This window comes from Artemia sp. Qi Xiang Cuo, chromosome 15 (assembly GCF_049724085.1).
Source record: "Artemia sp. Qi Xiang Cuo chromosome 15, ASM4972408v1, whole genome shotgun sequence".
Lineage (NCBI taxonomy): Eukaryota > Metazoa > Arthropoda > Branchiopoda > Anostraca > Artemiidae > Artemia > Artemia sp. Qi Xiang Cuo.
The window spans coordinates 14,354,737-14,374,281 of NC_142808.1; the positions used below are offsets into that span (position 1 = coordinate 14,354,737).

A 19,545-nucleotide genomic window follows, 5' to 3' on the forward strand; every position below is an offset into this window, starting at 1 on the left:
ACACATCAACGAAAGACGGGTGCCTCGGGAGAGCCTTTGAGTGGTCTGGTGGTCACTTGAGTCGATTGGTCTCTGGGAGCCCGGTGGACCTTTGGGGGCCGGGGAGGGCCTTTTGGGGGTCCGGGGAGCCAGTTGAGAGCCTGGGGACATTTGGGGACCGGTGGAGGGCCTTTGGGACCCTGTTGGTCTTTTGGGAACTCGATGGGCCTTTGGGGGGCCCGGGGATGGCCGTTGAGGGTCTGGGGTGGGCCTTTGGGGGCGCCGGTGGCCCTTTGGGAGCTTGGGAGACCTTTGAGTGTCCGGGGGGCAGTTGGGGGCCTAGGGGACATTTGGGGACCGGTGGAGGGCCTTTGGGAGCTTGGGGGGCCTTTGAGGACCGGGGGCTTCCTTCGGGGTTGGGGTAGGAGGATTGGAACCCTTTGGGGTTGGGTTAGAGGACCTCACAACACTGTTCAAATGAAACTTGTGTATTATAACGACCACAGAGTTTCACCTTTAAATTCTCTTCTAAAATCTCTTCAAAAATCTTCTTTTAAAATGTCTCTATCTGTTTCGCCGAAATAGTTCCATAACCTGTCTAAAACTGTTTCGCCCAAATAATCCCTAAACGCAAATTCAGCGTGTTCCTTTGTTATTGGCATCTCTGTGCTAACACATTTCAAATTAATAGGAAACCTTCTCGCGCGCGAAAAAAATTCATCTCGAAGATGTTTCTTGCCTAATTGTTTCCATGGCCTGGGGTTATTAATATCCTTTGGAGTTCGACCAGTAGAACTGTTCCCGAGGCAAAGACATTAATGACTTGGATCTATTCCTGGAGCAGTACCTGTCAGACATTACTAAACATTGCCCGGAAACAATTTGATTAATGACTGACAGCAAAGTGAGAAAAATATTGTTTTTCCATTCGCACAGACAAAACCCATAAAACATACATAAATTGCTGTTGACATCCATGAAAGTGAGAAAGTTCCTGTTTTTTCATTCTCACTGACAAAAACCATAAAACCATCCATAAATGTGACAAAATTCCTTTTTTTCAAATTCTCACTGACAAAAACCATAAAACATCTAGTTTTTTCAAATTCTCACTGACAAAGTCCATAAAAACATAAAAAAATGTGACAAAATTCATGTTTGTCAAATTCTCACTGACAAAATCCATAAAAAAAATCAAATAAATCGACCGACAGCCATAATCATCCATGAATTATTTAAAAAAAGTTATAGGTGGCAGCAGGGGTGCCACATGGGGGCTTTAGGGTCACCTCTACTTCATGCGGATTGGCAATCATAAGTTCTAGTGGCCTTTTAAGAGTCAAAACACTGGAGGAAGCCACCCCCTCCCCGGGACGTCGTATTTTCCTGAAATGCATTTGGTAGAAATATTGAGATAGGCATTTGTTAAAAAAAAATAGTTCAAAAGCGCATAACAAGGTTTTTGGGGTTGACAAACTCCAAAGTCTGAGCGAGGGTTGTTAGTTATGCCCTGGGTGTATAAAGTTTTTATGGAAATAGTGGTCGTGTGAACTTTAGAAGAGGCACACTTGATTGGAAATGTATAGTTCTAGTTCTCCTTTAAGAGTCAAAAGTGATGGAGGGCAACTAGAACCTTCCTCTCCTCTGACATCCTTTTTTCCCCCAAACAGCATCTGATCGAAATTGTGAGATAGCCCTGCTGTTCACATTAGTCCAAAAAGACAACACTGTAACTTTGCTATGCAGGAAAGTCCGAAGATTGTAAAGATTACAACCCCAAGCAATGAAGAGGTGGGGGTGTGAGCACCCCTCATAGCCTAGGGACAAGGGTTGTGAATTACGCCCCGGGACATTTAGAATTTTTATGGAACGGCCGGTCATATAAACTTCGATCGGATGGAGCTTATTTGATTTGAAGTCGGAAGTTTATGAAGTGCTCTCCAAGAGTCAAGTAACGTGAATGGAGGGCAACCAATCCCTCCCGAAGCCTATCATTCTCCAAAACACATCCGATCAAAATTCTTTTAAGAGATCTATTTCTGTTCAGCATTGTGGGAAAGATCCAGTAATTATGTTTCTTGGGGATGTCAACCTTCTCCACAGTCCTCTCAAAGCAAATTCGTTCATTGTTTACATATAGCATATTTCACTGAGAAAGCTAGCCTAAGGTATTTTGAACTTTATACTTTCAAAAGGACAAAGGGCATTCTCAGGTGAGCCTTTCAGAGAATGCTGAGTAGAGGTTGAACTCAAATCAAAGCTTGGGAAGTAACAGTTGTTTCATAATAGTAGGACATTTTTTCTAATGACAGCAAAGGTTTCCGTCTCCTCCCCCGTAACCCCTACTCCGACCCCCCCACTAGAAAAAAATTCCTCCTGAAAACGCCAGTATACTTCCCAATAACCAATACTATATGTATAAACATTGGGCAAAGTTCATAACTTTCAGCCCTCCCCCCGGAGACTTAGGGGGATTAAGTCATCCTAAAAGATATAGTTATTATATTTTCGACCACGCTGAACAAAATGGCTATCTCAAAATTTTGATCGGGTGACTTTGGGGAAAAAATGAGCGTGGGCGGGGGCCTAGTTGCCCGTCCATTTTTTTTGGCACATAAAAAGGGCACTAGAACTTTTAATTTCCATTCCAATGAGCCATCCCACGATATTCTAGGACCACTGGGTCGATACGATCACCCCTGAAAAAAAATAAACAATAAAAAAAAACACAAAAAAACAAATAAACTGTGATCCATCTGTGATCTTTGTGAAACCCATCTGTGATCTTTCTTTGGGAAAAAAATACAAAATTTCACATTTTTGCAGATAGGAACTTGATACCTCTACAGTAGGGTTCTCTGATATGCTCAATCTGATGTTGTGATTTTCCATAAGGTTCTATAACTTTTAGGGGGTGTTTCCCCCTTTTTTCGAAAATCAGGCAAATTTTCTCAGGCACGTAACTTTTGATTGTTAGGACCGAACTTGATGAAACTTATATATTTGAAATCAGCATTAAAATTTGATTCTTTTGATGTATCTATTGGTATGAAAATTCCGTTTTTTAGAGATTTGGTTACTATTGAGCCGGGTTGCTCCTTACTTACAGTTTGTTACCATAAACTGTTCGATCCAAAAAAGTAGGCCAACTTATGAAAGGGAAAAATAAAAAAAAGCTTGAAAAAAAAAGTGTTTAACAACTCAAGCTCAGACAGAGAATTTGAGGACAAAAAAGATGTCCAGTATGAAGAACCTGGGTCTTCAAAGGAAGATTTTACCGAACTTGAGAACCCTGATAGTAACAAAATAGAGGCATAACATTTTGTGTTGGTTGAGTTTAGTTACAAGAAAAACACAAAGTTTTTTTGAACCTGAAGTTCTTGCAAAAGGTAATGAAGCTTATGGAGTGAAATACTTAAAAAAGAACTTAGACAGCCAGAAGTTTATCCAGGAAGATTCAGTGACTGGCGACAAGAACCAATGATATACTGACGAAGTTGGACAACCATAATGACGAACTACATCCAGTAATGTTCGGAGGATCTCAACGCCAACTTGGGAAATTGTCCTTCGGTGTGGATCTTTCAAGCTTCAATGTGAGATGACAAATTTGACTTTTAAAATTGTTTTTAGAAAGTCCTGTTAATCTATGTTATTAAACTGATTCTCCATGTTAACAATCTGTTTGTATAAAACCAAACTAAAACTTTACAATGGATTTTATTTATTATTAGCCTATACGTCCAAAGTTCACTTAGGCTGATACCAAGGTACACTAAATTTGTGTACCTTGGTCCTAAATACAATTTTTCTGTAAAATTATATATAAAATATATATTTATAAACAGTTCTATAGAAAAAATATATGTTGCAGTTAAAGTTTGTATTAAATATTTATAATTCTTTTTTCAAGAAGATTTAGAATCAAAAAATAGAGGGGAAAATAGATCGTAGGTATACCACTCTCCCCTTTACAAGCGCTTACACTCTCAATCAAAGAAATTCATGGAAAAACCTTCACAACTCAGTAGGACAAAATGTAATCTCAGTGAAAAAATTGGAATGGAGGATGTGTTTTTTAGTTAAGGTTAACAATCTTAACATTATTCTAGATACAATTTGTCAAAAAATAAGATACTGTTAGGGACACAGTTGCATGCAGGGAAGGGAATATCTCACAAGCAAGCTTGGTAAAACCATAGGTTAATGATTTCCTTATGGAAAAAGCAAAGTGACTTATGTATTATTTTTTTCCAGGGCTCATTTAATGGTCATGGAAAATGAAGGGGTGAAGGGCTCATTTAATTGGAAATTAAAAGTTCTTGTGTTTTGTTTAAAAGTCAAAGTGATAGGAGGGCAACCAGCCATGCTTCTATGCCCTTTTCGGCTACTCCCCTCCTCTCTGGAAGACACGCAACAAAAATTCTGAGACAGCCGTTTGTTTGAAAATAATCAAAAATTTCTACGAATTCGGCTCTAGGGATGTCATAGCCTCCAGAGCTCCTGGGGTTAGAGCGGGAAATTATGCAAGGAATCCACTTTTTACACATATATTTATTAGCTTTATAATGGAAAAAGGGGGAACATGTTAGATCCTGGTTGACCAAAACTTTCTAAGATCTTATTTTCAGACAAGAAAATCATATAGTTTGTTGGAAGTCATGAAGGGGAGGGGTGTTAGGGGACAGGAGCTGCACCAACAATTTCTTGCTCTTGATTAGTTGTATAGCGAGTTCTTACCGACCGTTTACGTTGGTAAGACCGCGTCAATATTCTTAGAGCTGCCCACTACTACACTTTGGAAACAACACACATACCAGAGAAAATCGGAAGACTCAATGTGGACCTGATTCTTCTTAATTATTTACAGTGTCTCAGGAGTGAAACTTTGAGGGATCAAGCTGGAACTTTAAGGGAGTACAGTAGACAAGGAGGGGACAAGTGGACTTCAAACTCTGACTCAAGTAAGGGAGGGCAGAAATGAATTTAAAAACATTCAGTTTATTGAAGTATCATTTTTTCAAGCTCAAGTGATTGAAAAAACCAAAGAGGCAATAGATAAAAAAAAAACACCATTAGACTAGCGCTGATATTTCTTGAGTACCTTCTTTAGAAATATTTTCTTCTTTTGGTTTAGCAAATACATGTAACATTTTCATCAAACTTCTGAGGTTAATAGTATTCAACCCACTGGCCCAAACTATAGCTAATATTGGGTAACAGGCTAAGACACACTTTATTTTAAAACTTTTATTAACTCCTAAGTGAGAGGATTCAACCATGAAGCAATGAGAAACATAGTCATCATAGCATAGAGAGTGAGATGTTGGAAAGCATCAACCCCTTATTATGCAGATTAATTACTGATTAATTTAAGTTCGAATGTTGTTCTCTACTTTTAAACAATTTTTTTTCTTACAATGCTTCAAAACTGAAAAAAGCCCCTGGGTAAACTATCTTCTTAACACTTTTTAAAAGGGGGCCTTAAAGGCCAACATCATAATTTTTGTCCTGTTCTGCATCCTCAATGTCCTGACATCATCTGATCAAGCAGCCTCCTTATCTTTAATGCATGATCATGAATCATGAGGAAATTTAGAGTTGCTGCTTTTTTTTAGAAACCCCAAAAGCCACATTCACACCACTGATTGGGGTAGCTGATCCACTGAAAGCATCTGAGATTACAGCCTTCTCTTTAGCCTCAGGTTATTATATTTACATTTTTAGAGGATTTGCTGTAAAAATATTATTCCTGGGGAATTCCCTATATCAAATAGAGCTGGAATCCAGGGGCAAATCTCCGCCATTCTTATTGGAGGGCAAGAGGGGTCCATATCCAGATAGTCAAGGAGCATAAGCTATATAATAATTTTTTTCCACATTGTTGGGGGAGGGGCAACTGCCCCCTCCTCAAACGACACTCCTGCTGGAACCTACTGGGTCAGGCCAAGTGCTCAAATTATAAAAATAGTAACTAAACAGGAGGTGATTAAAATAAACAGGTTTACATAAAAGCCACCCAATAGTATAATACAAATGTAATCTTTTACTTCACTATAAAAATACTTTACAACAATTGGGGAGTAAAATCCCATTTTACAGCCTAATCACATGCATAGTCTAAATATATCCCTCCAGCTAGAGAGATACTATATTGATAGAGAATGATAGAAAGAACCACTTACCACAGTTTAGTCCTAAAAACTACACCATTGAGAGGTTCTGGAACCCCTTTTCCAATAACTGGCCATTTATAGCCTTGTTTATGGAACCCCTTCTATATAACCAGCCGTTTATAGCCTCTGGCATGTTGGCAGTATGGGAATAAGCATATGTGTTGTTTTGTATTTTGTCAATAAATCAAATCATGTCAAAGACAATAACTTTCCAAGCTTTTCTAGTACTTGCATGAACAAATACAATAGTTGATAACCATTCCTTCATTTTGTGTGGACAGTGTAAATGAATGGTTGGAGGTAAATGTGGCACTATGTGGGAACAGGACCTCTAAAACTAGGAGAATATTCATAGTTTTTCAGAAGTTCCACAATAATTAGCTATCTCCTAATTTTCTGACAAAGTTGGGTCTTTATCTAATTGATATTTATCTATTTCGAATTACCATAACTAGGAGATCCTCTGATATAATCATTATTGTCACAATTTCTTTCTTTGGTTTCAATTACTACTGGAGAAAGTTATGCATAGCCTACTTGTATGTAGATTTCTCTTTGTTGGCAGAATTTATAAATGTTGAATGTGTTAAATTTAATTAAATTTGTGAAGAAAAAATCTGTTTTAGGGGAGGGAATTTAAACCCATTGGAGTCCTGCTTAAAAAACAGTTAACTTACTTATGCTCTGGTGCCTTGTCTTAGTACTTATCATTTTGTTATTGTTGAAGTAGCAATGATAATGAAAACATATGTGTGGTATTATAATCACAGCATTCAGTCTGAATGCAGGTGACAGCATTCAGTATAGCAGTAGCTCTTGACAGTTTCAGAAGAACTAAAGCTTGCTCTGCCAACTGTATAAAAAAAAGAAAAAACTTGGAAAAATGAAAATTAGCTTGACTGAGTTAATTCTTACAAAATCTTTGGTTAATAAGTTAATCAGAGCTATTAGGCCATGGATGTAGGTTTAGTAATTATATTCTGTTGAAAGTATTTTATTTGAAATCTTGCAGTGGTGTTTGCTTGCTTGTTATGATTGTTTTTCTTATTTTTACCTTATTTTTATTTTTCTACCTACTCTTATTTTTACCCTACTTTTCTTATTGTTACTGTATTTGTTTTTCTTATTTTTACCTGTAGTACCCTACCTGCAATGTATCATCTGGTCACAGTTACCAGTCCCAAGTCCAGATAAAGTAAGGAGGGTTGGGTGACATGGTGGCAACCTATCCCCTGGGCTTGCTTTGGCAAAGAAAACTATCTTGCACTGAAAAGCGTCAATCAAACCTTGGATATTTCTTCTCATTTAAGATGTCAACCCCAGCATATCTGCCTGAGACACTGTCACGGGAGATTATTTGTAAATGTATAATATGCACCACCAAATGAGGCTGACCCCAATGTTAAGGTCCAGTTTTACACACACCTCACACAACCGATTTGTTCTGCCTTTCCCCATGATATATTGCTTCTTCTTGGGGACACCAAAACTACTGCTTATCCTACAGGCATATCGAAAGATGTCATGGGGTATGTTACCCCAGACATAACAAACAACAATGGAAACTGTCTGATTCAGCTCTGCAGCACACATCAGCTTGTTATCTCCAACACAGTTTTTGAAAGACCTTGAATTCATCAGTATACTTTGTATAGTAACAATGGCATCACAAAGAAAATGGTTGATTATATCATCATCTCTTAACAATGGAGGTTTCAGTTTCTAATTGCTGCTTGTTTTGTGGCACTGACCTGGGTAATACTGATCAATGACTTGTAATTGCCAAAAATTTGTCTTAAGCTGAAATTTCAGAAGGTCAACAAGCAAATTGCAATGTTAAATCCCCACAGTCTTGATACTCCTACAATCAAAGAGCAGTACATAGTTGAGATTAAAAGCCATTTTGAAAGCCTGTCCCACCTTTTGGATGTTGAAGCCTTGTGGGATTTGTTTAAAACTGGAGCCACCAATACAGCTAGAACAACTCTTGGCTTGCAAGTTCAGATCAAATAGCCTTGCTGTCACAGGAGGCTGTGGACATCATTACACTCCATAGGCAGGCCAGACTGCAGGGGGATATGAAGACCTATTGACATCTCAATGGCCTCAGGAATAAGCTGATACATAGAGATGTCAAGTTGTTTATAGATGCTAAAGCTGATGAGCTACAAGAAGCTGCCACAAGGAAGGACATTTGAGCACTGTATAAACACTTATGTGACCTCTTGGGCCAGTGTGCTCAACCAATAGAAAATATACTATCTATGAACAGGGTGCTCCTTGAAGACACAGTGTCCAAACTTGCAAGGTGGAACATATACTTTTCATTTTTGCTTAATGCACACCCTCTCTCTTCATCTATAGTGACTCCCGGCATCCCCTTATCTGTGATTTATTAAAACCTTGTTAATGTTGACATTAATTCATTCTCAATGGTAGAATTTCTGTATCTATTTTCTCCATGTAAAACCAGCCAAAAAACTGCACATTGGGGGGGGGGGGTAAAGGTCAGTGTACAAGTTGCTCGTAGTTGCATTTTATGCACCAACAAGTGAGGCTGACCTCAATGTTAAGGACCAGTTTTACACAGACCTCACACAACTGATCTGTTCTGCCTCTCCCTGTGAAATATTGCTTGTTCTTGGGGACTTATGGGCAAATGGAAAGACATCATGGGGTGTGTTACCCAAGACATAACAGATGAAAATGAAAACTGTCTACTTCAGCTCTGGAGCACCAATCAACTTGTTATCTCCAAACTGTTTTTGAAAGACCTTGAATTTATCACCATACTTGGTATAGTAACAATGGCATCACAAAGAAAATTATTGATTATATGATCATTTCTTGACAATGGAGATTGTCAGTTTCTAATTGCTGCTTGTTTTGTGGTGCTGACCTGGGTAATACTGATCACTGACTTGTAGTTGCAAAATTCATCTTAAGCTGAAATTTCCGAAGGTCAACCAGCACATTACAACCTTAAATCTCTACAGTCTTGATACTTCTGCAATCAAAGAGCAGTACTCAGTTGAGATTAAAAACAATTTTGAAAGCCTGTCTCAGCTTTTGGATTTTGAAGCCTTGTTGGACTTGTTTAAAACTGGAGTCACCAATGCAGCTAGAACAACTCTTAGCTTGTAAGTTCAGGTCAAATAGCCTTGGCTGTCACAGGAGGCTGTGGACATCATTACACTCCATAGGCAGGCCAGACTACAGGGGGATATGAAGACCTATTGACATCTCAATGGCATCAGGAATAAGCTGATACATAGAGATCTCAAGTTGTTTGTTGAGGCTAAATCTGATGAGCTACAAGAAGCTGCCACAAGGGAGGACATTTGAGCACTGTATAAACACTAACATGATCTCTTGGGCCAGTGTGCTCAACCAATAGAAAATATACTATCTGTGGACAGGGTTCTCCTTGAAGACACAGTGTCCAAACTTCCAAGGTGGAACAAATACTTTTCATCTCTGCTTAATGCATCCCCTCTCTCTCCATCTGTAATGACCCCTGCCATCTCCTAACCTGTGATTTATTAAAACCTGGTTAATAATGAAATTAAGCCATCCTCAATGGTAGACTTTTTGCAACTGTTTTCTCCATGTAAAACCAGCCAAAAAATTTGCACATTTGGAGGGGGGGTTAAAGGTAATTTCCAATACAAAATAATGTTGAAATTGGATTCAGGGTGCAATTCTGACTATAGAGGTAGGTTTGAGTTTTACCCCTAACTCCCCTAATGTGCAAATATATAGCCTAAATTTGTGTATATAGGGTGGGGCAAAGTTCATTTCTGATGCAAATGAATGATAAATTTGGATTCAGGGTACAATTCTAACTATAGAGATAAGCTTGTTCTTTAGCTATATGAATAATCCATTAATACAAATATTACCCTAATGAACATACCTTTTAATGTAACTCAAAATACACTGATTACTACCCTTGCATTCTGTACCATACCTCTCTTCCCTGATGGGGTCAGATACTACCCTAGGCTATATACAAAACTTTGTTCTTTTTTAAGATTAACATTATGAACCAGGTGTTGATGAAAAATAAGTACAAAAAGCACCACAAACAAAACAATTCAGCAGAGCTTGGCATATAGCTAAGATCTCTCTATATCTGGCCTCATTGGCAGGGGTGGGGGGCTGAGGTGGATTTGCAAGGGTAAAAGTTAGTATATTTGTAATCAGTAGCCTATTAAAGTGTATAGTCAGGGATGCAGCTTGGGTTTTGAGGTTAGGGGGGATTTATAGAATGTGCAAAAAAAGCTCCAGTATGCTGACATATAAGCTACATTAAACTAAAACACAAGCTACAAGCAGAATGTAGGCTAACCTGGGATGCCAAACCATAGCCTAGTCATGTCAAACCACCAGCAAGATGTTCCATAGGAGGCTCATGCCACCTTATCTTGCTGGACATGCAATTTAAGGTAGGTATTTGAGGTAAGGTAAATTCCAGTTTGTTGGCACTGTGCAGCAACATCTTGGAATTTTAGGGGGCACACCCCCCTCTACTTTTATCCCTGGGTATAGGCTAGTTAATATTTGTTATGAAGTAAAGTGGTAAAATTCTACTTTAGCTACTCATAAAGAAAGAAAAACGAGCAAAAATGGGGTTTTTATAGGCCAAATGACGATACTGAAAAAACAAAGCGAATATTTCGAGAGGACAAACGCCTCTCTTCTTCAGCGCGAAACGAAACGATGTATCAATAAAAGCCAAAAATTAAAAGAATTAAAACCAACTACCAAACAACAATAAAAGCGAGTTATTCGCCAATATCCGCGATTTGCAGTTGCTCGCTAGTATCCGTCGATGGCAGTTCATGTTTTTTTGGATTTTGTGCAAATCGCGGATATTGGCGAATAACTCGCGGTTATTGTTGTAAGGTAGTTGGTTTTAATTCTTTTAATTTTTGGCTTTTATTGATTCTTCGTTTCGTTTCGCGCTGAAGATGAGAGGCGTTTGTCCTCTCGAAATATTCGCTTTGTATTTTCAGTATCGTCATTTGGCCTATAAAAAACCCATTTTTGCTCGTTTTTCTTTCTTTATGTGATGTCAGGCCAATGTGGTTTAAGAAATTATCTTACTTTAGCTACTTTTGGCTATCTTGGAAAGGGGTTAGGTTAGAAAAATGACACTTTCAGGGATAGGTCTAGAGGTTAAAGTATGTCCTGGGAAGGTGTTTTGAAGTACCTACCTCTACTCCTTCTCTCTCTAGAGGGTCCTGAAATTTACCCACATGACATGTCTATACCTATTGAAATTTTTACAAAACAATATTTTTCCTTAATCAGTTTCTTTTTCTGTGGCCTTAGTTCTGAAAATACAATTCCTGTCATTTGAGTAAAATTCAAAGTCATTTCAATGTTATTTTTTTATAATTAGAAAATGCATTTGTATATCTTTAAATCCTCACAAATTGAGATTGAGAAAAGTTGTGAAGCTGAAAACAGTTTTGTTGTACTTCATTTGAGCAGAAGATCTATTTTGCAAGGTTTCACTTTTATAACACAAGGATTTTTAAAGGTCAGGACCCTCCAGAGGGAGAAAGAGTGGAGGTATGAACTTCAAAATACCTTCCTGGGGCATACTTTATCCTGTAGACCCATCCCGGAACATTTCAGGGAAATTGGAAAAGGATTGGTTTATTCCTAATAAAATTTGGCATATCAGGTAGTGATTTGGTATTATTTACGAATTTCCCCTCCCCCCCCCCCAGTAAAATGAGCCTCAGGATGCCTCTGGCATAGCCTATATCAATAATTGTGTTTTATTCATCTAGCTTAGGCTGAGAGCCACTATACTTTCAAAATAGCCTCCATAACAGAGCATTGTCAAAAGTTTATAAAGATCTACCAAAATTGTCAGGTATTTTTTAAGAACAGCCAGTCCTTTATGCTATTTAGTTGGAAAAGAGAAAATTGAAACAAAATGCAAATATTCATCTTCCTTAAACTGATCAAATTGTCCCAAATAAATTTTAGCCTAAACGATGGTTACATATTAGCCTATAAATTAGTAATAAATGTACAAGGCAAAACCTATTCTGTGCAATATATTCTTTCAAGGTTTACCTTTTGAGGACTCTGGAATTTGCGACAAAGTCTCGAGATAGCTATTTAAATAATCTGCCAGTTTTGAAGCTCAGTGTAGCCGCTACCATTTTCCAAAACCTTCGAAAAAAGTGGAGAATTGAGGGAATACGATGGAAAGAATTTGCCAGCAATGGCCGCTTGCTAAGTATGACTTCCTAGTCCTCCTTGTCCCAGAAGGCTGCACAAAAGACGATTCTCTGGTTCAGATATCTGCTGCATCTTCCTACCGATGAACCTGCTTAGATTCTTTAAAATTAGTAAAATTTTTAAGCCAGGCAAGATTTTTGCTGTCTAATGCAGAGACCCTTGCTTAATTTTATTCCTGTCTACGCTGACAGACTCTGGAACCTGGATAAATGAAGGTCATTCATTTTCTGACAGGTCCATCAACAAAAAGCTGGTCTTTATTATTCCGGGGTTGGGTGCCAGAGTCTATTAGTGAAGACTGAACTTTTGGTACTCTAAAGTAGTAGCGGTAAGACATCATTAGATACCCGAATATGTCCGACAAGGTATGAACGGTAATAAAATACCCGTTTTGCTTGGTAGTATGAAAGAAGTTTCGAAAATGAAACAGAAGAAACAAGCCTATCTGGTCATCTACCGTAACAGGAAAAAAGTAGTTTAAAAGTACGTCCTATCATTGTTTGAACTTTGTGACTAACAATTAATCTGTAAAAAACACAACAAGGTGTGAACAGTCAAAGTTACCATCAGTTAGTAAATTATAAAGGTAATTGTTCCATTTTCAAATACCAAATAATATATATTAACAATGGAAAAATTCACAATGCAGATTAGGGACCAACAAAAAAATAGACATGAGAAAGTGAACTCTACAGAGTCCAAGTTTTAGAAAAAAACTAGGTCTTATTAGAAGCCTTTCAGGACTGCCAAAACGTGTCAGAAAAAATTTTCAAAATCATCGGAGAGCACCATCGGAACCTTCCGATGCCAGTGATGTCGCTTACTTTTATTTGGTCCTATTCTATGGATTGATTGTCTTTAACATTTGAAGCCAAACTCTGTGTAACGTAAATAAAAGTTACTAACGGACTCTTCAAATATCAGAAGCCTTTCAATGGCTTCTTCAAGTAGAAATGCTTTCCTGGGTGACTCCGTATATGCCCTTTGCTTCGCAAAACAACTTTTACCTAGCCTTTTGTTCAAAATTGCATAAATGTCTCAGAAGAATGCAACCTGAGTGAATATAACATTTCCTTAGTCCTAGGCTGCCTAAAGTCCACTAATTAACCAGTGAAGAGAGAAATATTTCGGTAGAACATAGAGGTACGTTTGAACTCAGCATTTTTATTGGGTTAGAACTTTTCAATATTTTTTTGCCTAGGAACATTTCCAGCCAGATGACTTACAAAATGACCTGTGCCCCCGCGAACATAAATTTTAACACAAATTTTCTGAATATTCAATATACACAATCTCAGAAAGAGTTTGGAGGGGAGATCAAGAAATTACTTTCACTAGCTTTGAAGGTCCGAGTGGCAGTGGACTTCAAATACTGTATTGGTGGGAAGAAGTGAGGGGGAAGGCTAAACATATTTATCTTCATATAGGTCTAGTATTTTTTGTTTATTAGCCTTATTTAGAGCTAAGTATAGAGATGAATTGAAAGGCATTTGCTGATATTACAACACACTTTATCTGCAACAGCTTGGGAATCAATATGATGATCGAAATGTAATTGCCAATCAGGAACATATTCACCACTACAATGTAAAGCATCTTCAGTATATCCCCGTAAACACTTCCTATTTGGAACTCTCTCAGTTAACACTAAGAACTGAATTAGGGGATCCCCTGGCAATAACAACAGGTTTGGCTGTGATTACATGCTATTTTCGACCCATTCAACAACAAGATATATACGAAAACAAGGAAGGTTTCTTTTCCTGGTGTGGAATGCTTTATTAATATTCTTTGTCCAAGACATTTTGACCATAGAATTGACTATTACATACTTCACTTGCCGATAACTGGCTCTTGTGTTGACTGCCGGCGGAATCAGATCTTTTACTCTTCATTGACTCTTACTAGAAAATATCTTAGACTGGCTGCGATAGATTTTTCGTCCTCTACGGTAGATAATTGGGGCTCTGGCAAGGATTTAAAAAAAGTGGTTCGGAAAATCTTAAGTCCAGTGCGCGAACCCTTGGCGAACAATTGAAATCTCACCAAAATAGAAAATATTTAAAAAGGTCGACAAATAGTGCACCACTCATCAGTCTCTACTCAGGTCAGAAACAAAAGACATCATCCCTGTCAAAGAAAAGAAGGATCAAGCCGACACGTAGTGTAAACAGAAGAAGAAGCCCCGGGAAGAGAACTGTTAGGTCAAAACATGTCTTCAACATTTATAGATTTACGAATGAAAGTCTGGAAATCCATTAATACATTGCCAATTCTTACCGATGGAATATCCTATGAAAATTGTATATTACATAATTTATTTCGTCAAATCAGTGTCTACATAAATGGCACGCTCGTGAGCACAAGCAACAATCTCTCAAATTATACGAGCTATAAGCAATACATGTTGATGACACCTAAGTCATACAAGGAATTGAGAGGCAACACCATTGGATATGAATATATTACTAATATTGATAGTACAGATTCACTTAAAAATGCTACAACTAGCAAATTACTTCTAGTTGGAAAAATATATTATGAAATATTTAATATATCCCAATGGCTGCCACCCAATATTAAAGTGAATATAAAATTGACGCTTGCTCCATCCAATTTCATTTTACGAAAAGAGCTTGCTGCCAATCCTGATGTAACTCTCTCCCTCATCTCGGCAATACTACATGTATGAAAAAAGCAGGTTATGAGTTCTGTTGCTTTGGCAGTGGAAAAACTGAGAGCCAGCGGAAATAATATTAAACTACTTGTTCCTCATACAATGACCAATCAAAGTCATATTGCCACAGGCTCACGCACCTTCACCGACTTATCCTTTATCAATGGCGAAATTCCGCAAAACTGGCCTTGGCATTTGTAAAAAGCGGTAGTGCAATAGGATCGTGGACTGGATGCCCACATAAATTTGAAATGTTTGGGCTTTCATCTCTTGTCTGCAAAGTAAATGGAACCCCACTCTACAATCTATCTTTTGATAAATCCTATAGGACATTGTATGAGTTGACCATGCAAACCCTAGATCATGATTCACAGCTATTTGAAAATGGTATAACCGAAGAAATGTTTGCTAAAACACATGGTATCATTGTATTGGATTTGTATGGCACCCAGGATATGGGTATAGTAGGTATGGGGAGTTTGCGTTTAGAGTGTACATTTGCCGACCCATTACCGGAGAGTATTGCACTAATCTCGCTAAATCAATTTGAAACCTATTGGGAAATCACTCCCGAAGGCAGTTTTCTACTAGAATTGGCACCATGAACACCAGTCAAATCATCAATATATTTAATATGGACACCTACATGTCCAAATACAGATCCTATTTTCTGCCCTCGGACTTTCTTGAAAAAATTCAAAGTGCCAACAATACCATAATCATTGTTAAAAGCAGTCCATCTACCATGAATACTGGCCAGTGGTTGTATATCTTTCAAACTATGAAGACGATAGTATGTTTTGATCCTTCCGGCCTATCCTATACATTATAAGTTCCCCACACCGGTAAGTGCAGTGAAAGAAGAGGGAAAGTTATTATTAAAAATTGGAAGAGGGTGTAGGATCTGACGAATAAAAGCTGTGGTTTCCAGACACTGCTATATTTTGTGTTCAGATGTCGCGGCTATACTTACAAGCAGTTTCTCAACATTTATGTAAGCAATCCACGTCTGAACGACTTTATTGTGGAAAATATCCTCTCAGACCTGTATAATATTGCATAAAAAATGTATGTGAATTTGTTTATTAATAAATGAAAAATGTATATACAACAATGTCTTTATTCTTCACTTTAGATTTCTTCTTCGGTGTATAGGCAACTGTCGTGAACCACTAATGCCGGTAGATCATTTAAATTCACTGTATATTGATCTTGATTGGCTGCAAAGTCAGGGTCACATTTTCTACAGTATAATGTAACTTTACTCATTTCGTATCTCTTTGTATAATCCATGATACCATTCAAATTCAGATTATATAATTCACGAGTTTCCAACCTTTTATAACAAGCGAGATCGAATACAGTATTTCAAATGATGATTCAAATTCAATAACTTCCAAACAAAAATTTTAAGATTTATAGTCATAATAGGCAGTGTCGTCACAACGATGACGTAGAGACCAAATTGTCTTGTTACCCCAACAGTTGAATCGTAGACCTGATTCTTTCTCCCAAAATAATTTAAATCCACGACAATACCAATCTCTTAGAAATAAACTAAAATCACGTTTGGGATTCTTTCCAATCATACCGGGGTAAGTATTCTCCCACTGATCAAATTTTTCATAGGGACAATTGGAGAATAGATGTCCTCTAGGGTGAGAGTCACAAATCTCTTCAAGACATGAATTGCATCCTTTAATTTGTCCTGCATATCCTCTATGTGATTTACAAGGATTGCATAATTTGTACTTTTCATTATAGTCATCAATAATTGTACAATTCTCACATGATGTCCAACTGCCAAGAGTGTACATGTATAGTGGTCATGTATAGAACATTTTTGGCTTCCGATGTTAACTCTCTCACAGCTAAAACGAAACTGATCCTTCGTTCGATAAATTCAGAGGAAGGACTGGTGAGAGGAGTAACTCTGTGACGCTACCTTTTTCGAATGGGGGAGCCATCTACAATGAATCTATGGCAATGTTTTCAAAAGTATATCCACGATATTATTCTGCTTCGTTCCATTTAATATATCAATAAATTGAGTATAAGCATTTGAGTCGCATCGTAAAAGTTTAATACAGTAGTCCAATGGAGGAGAATCAGTTTTCATTATATTGTCAAGTGTTCGCTGTGAGAATATCTTTCGTTGAAGGGATAACTCGAGAAAAGCATCATCCAAAATCAAATGTTTTTCCATAATCACAAGATTCAATCTAATTCTCTCTTTCCCAATTTATTCATTTCTTAATCCTATCATTCTGTCTGCTGACTCTAGACTGACCATGATTCGTTCTACTTTAAGAATATTCTAACAAAAAGAAAGGGAACATTTTCGATTTCGAAACAATTTTATTGTATAATTACAACAATAATACTACACATGTACAATTAGCGATAATCTCAAGGGCTAATTTTGATGTGTGGGAAACCTTACGCAACTCCCTGATTGGCTTCGAAAGAGACACGTGATCTTTTCCGTTAATATTTCCGACTCCCTGATTGGCTTAGAAAGAGACAAGTGATCTTGTCCCGTTAGAGTCAATCAATACGCTTAGAAACAACAAATAAATTGACCTTGAAAGAGGTGTCTTTAACCCGTTAGCGCATCGATAATCCAGCAATTGTTGATGTGAACTTATGTTGACATCCAAGAAACATCCATCAACAGTGAGAAAAACTATGAAAAAACATCCTCAGTGAGAAAATCCATAAAAACATGCATAAATTATGTAAGATTAGTATCTATTGGGTCCCGTCGGACTCGATTATAGATGGCAGCACAGTGTTCATCTTGTATGTAATAAGGGGGTTCTACTTATCAATAAGGAAAAAACGGGTTGGACGCATATGTCCCTTTCCCTTTGGACGATAAAACTATACAAGTGCTGTATCAAGTATAAATCACGAAAATCGTATTAATTTTTGTCAACTTTTCAACTTTTGGGCATCCCTGCTTTAAATAAAAAAATCAAGGTACTATCACTTAAATATAATAGCTCCCTATGCCCCCCTCCCTCTAGATACCATCTTGATAGGATACCGTGTCTGTTATAAATAAAAAAATGAACTTATTTGCATCCCTGTTTTCAAAAAAATATTGAGGTATTATCATTTAAATATGATAGCTCACTACCCCCACCCCCCTCTGGATACCACCTTGATAGGATGCCGTCTCTGCTTTAAATTAAAGAAAATAACTTTTTGGCATCCCTGCTTTCAATAAAAATTTCGAGATATTATCATTTAAATGTAATACCCCCCTACCCCCCCCCCCTTCTGGATACCACCTTGATAGGATACCGTCTCAGCTTTACATTAGACAAATAATTTGCTTAATAATTAACTATGTCACTATATGGTTCAAACAAACACGCAAAATAAAGTTAAACAGCTTAGTGTTCCTTAAAAAAAATTGAGTGTATGAGTAAAGGGGTACAAATACAACAAGAAAAATGTCAAAATTATTCAGATATACCTTAAATTATTGGAAAACTGAGTCATAGGCTCGCCGTGGCATTCAATAAGATTCAAAGAATCTATTTAAAGGGGAGCACACACAAAAGCCAAATTAGGCCAGTAGCCTATGAAAAATCGCAAAATACCTACGACAATGAACAAGTCCCAGTGGGGGGCCCTGGGTCTATCAAAATATTTCAATGGTTTACAAGGGAATTTGAGATCATTTTCTTCTGTCTCCACTTTAAATAAAAAAATAATTATCTTTTTGGCATCCCTGCTTTAAATAAAAAAAAATGTGGTATTACCATTCAAAAATGATAGCCGCCTATCCCCCCCCCCTATAGGCAATAATTTACAATTTATTTATGAATCATATTTTTGGGGTAGCTTCCGTTTCAATCTTTAATTCCCCAGCCTTGTACATAGCTTAGTCCATAGCTAATTTTTTTTGGGGGGGGGGGGGTAAAAATTTTTCAGAAATAAGATTGTATTTTCTATCAGGCGTTCAACAATTTAGTATTAAACATTAAGAAAATCTTATCTAAAAATAGCAAAAGAAAAAAAATCGGCAAACTTACAATTCAGCTGTAGAAACAATCTGTTGGCTGTCAATTTCAAAATCCAACTGAAGGCTGAAGCTGTATAGTAGTGAATGCGTTCTTTAATTCTATTCAACTTGAAAATAAAATTCTTGACTACGAATGATGTAAAAATTATTCGAAATTATTTACTCATTTCATAAAGACAATACTTTTTTTGTCAACATGAGAAGAACTGTGTATGTTGCAATATTTGCAATTTCATATTGCATCTGTCTGGTTTTTATGCAAAGTTATAAAAGAGACGAAAATTAACGAACAAGAGAGTAGTGAAGAATCATGGTATACAAAGTGATATTTGGCAGGGAAAGTCACTGGTGATAAATGGCTAGGGGTGGCACGGTGATTGCGTAATTTTTGGGGATTCGGGGAACAAAATTTT

At 37.3% G+C, this 19,545-nt stretch overlaps 1 protein-coding gene across 1 annotated transcript in view; it reads right to left on the bottom strand.

The window, feature by feature from the left end:
• LOC148943361 (beta-1,3-galactosyltransferase 1-like) overlaps positions 1-12,281 on the bottom strand; it is a 42,335-nt gene extending 30,054 nt beyond the window's left edge. The window contains exon 1 of the mRNA XM_089101381.1: positions 12,252-12,281. The gene's annotated coding sequence lies outside the window, so the exon portion shown is untranslated. The remainder of the gene's footprint in view (positions 1-12,251) is intronic.
• Positions 12,282-19,545: the final 7,264 nt, after the last annotated feature.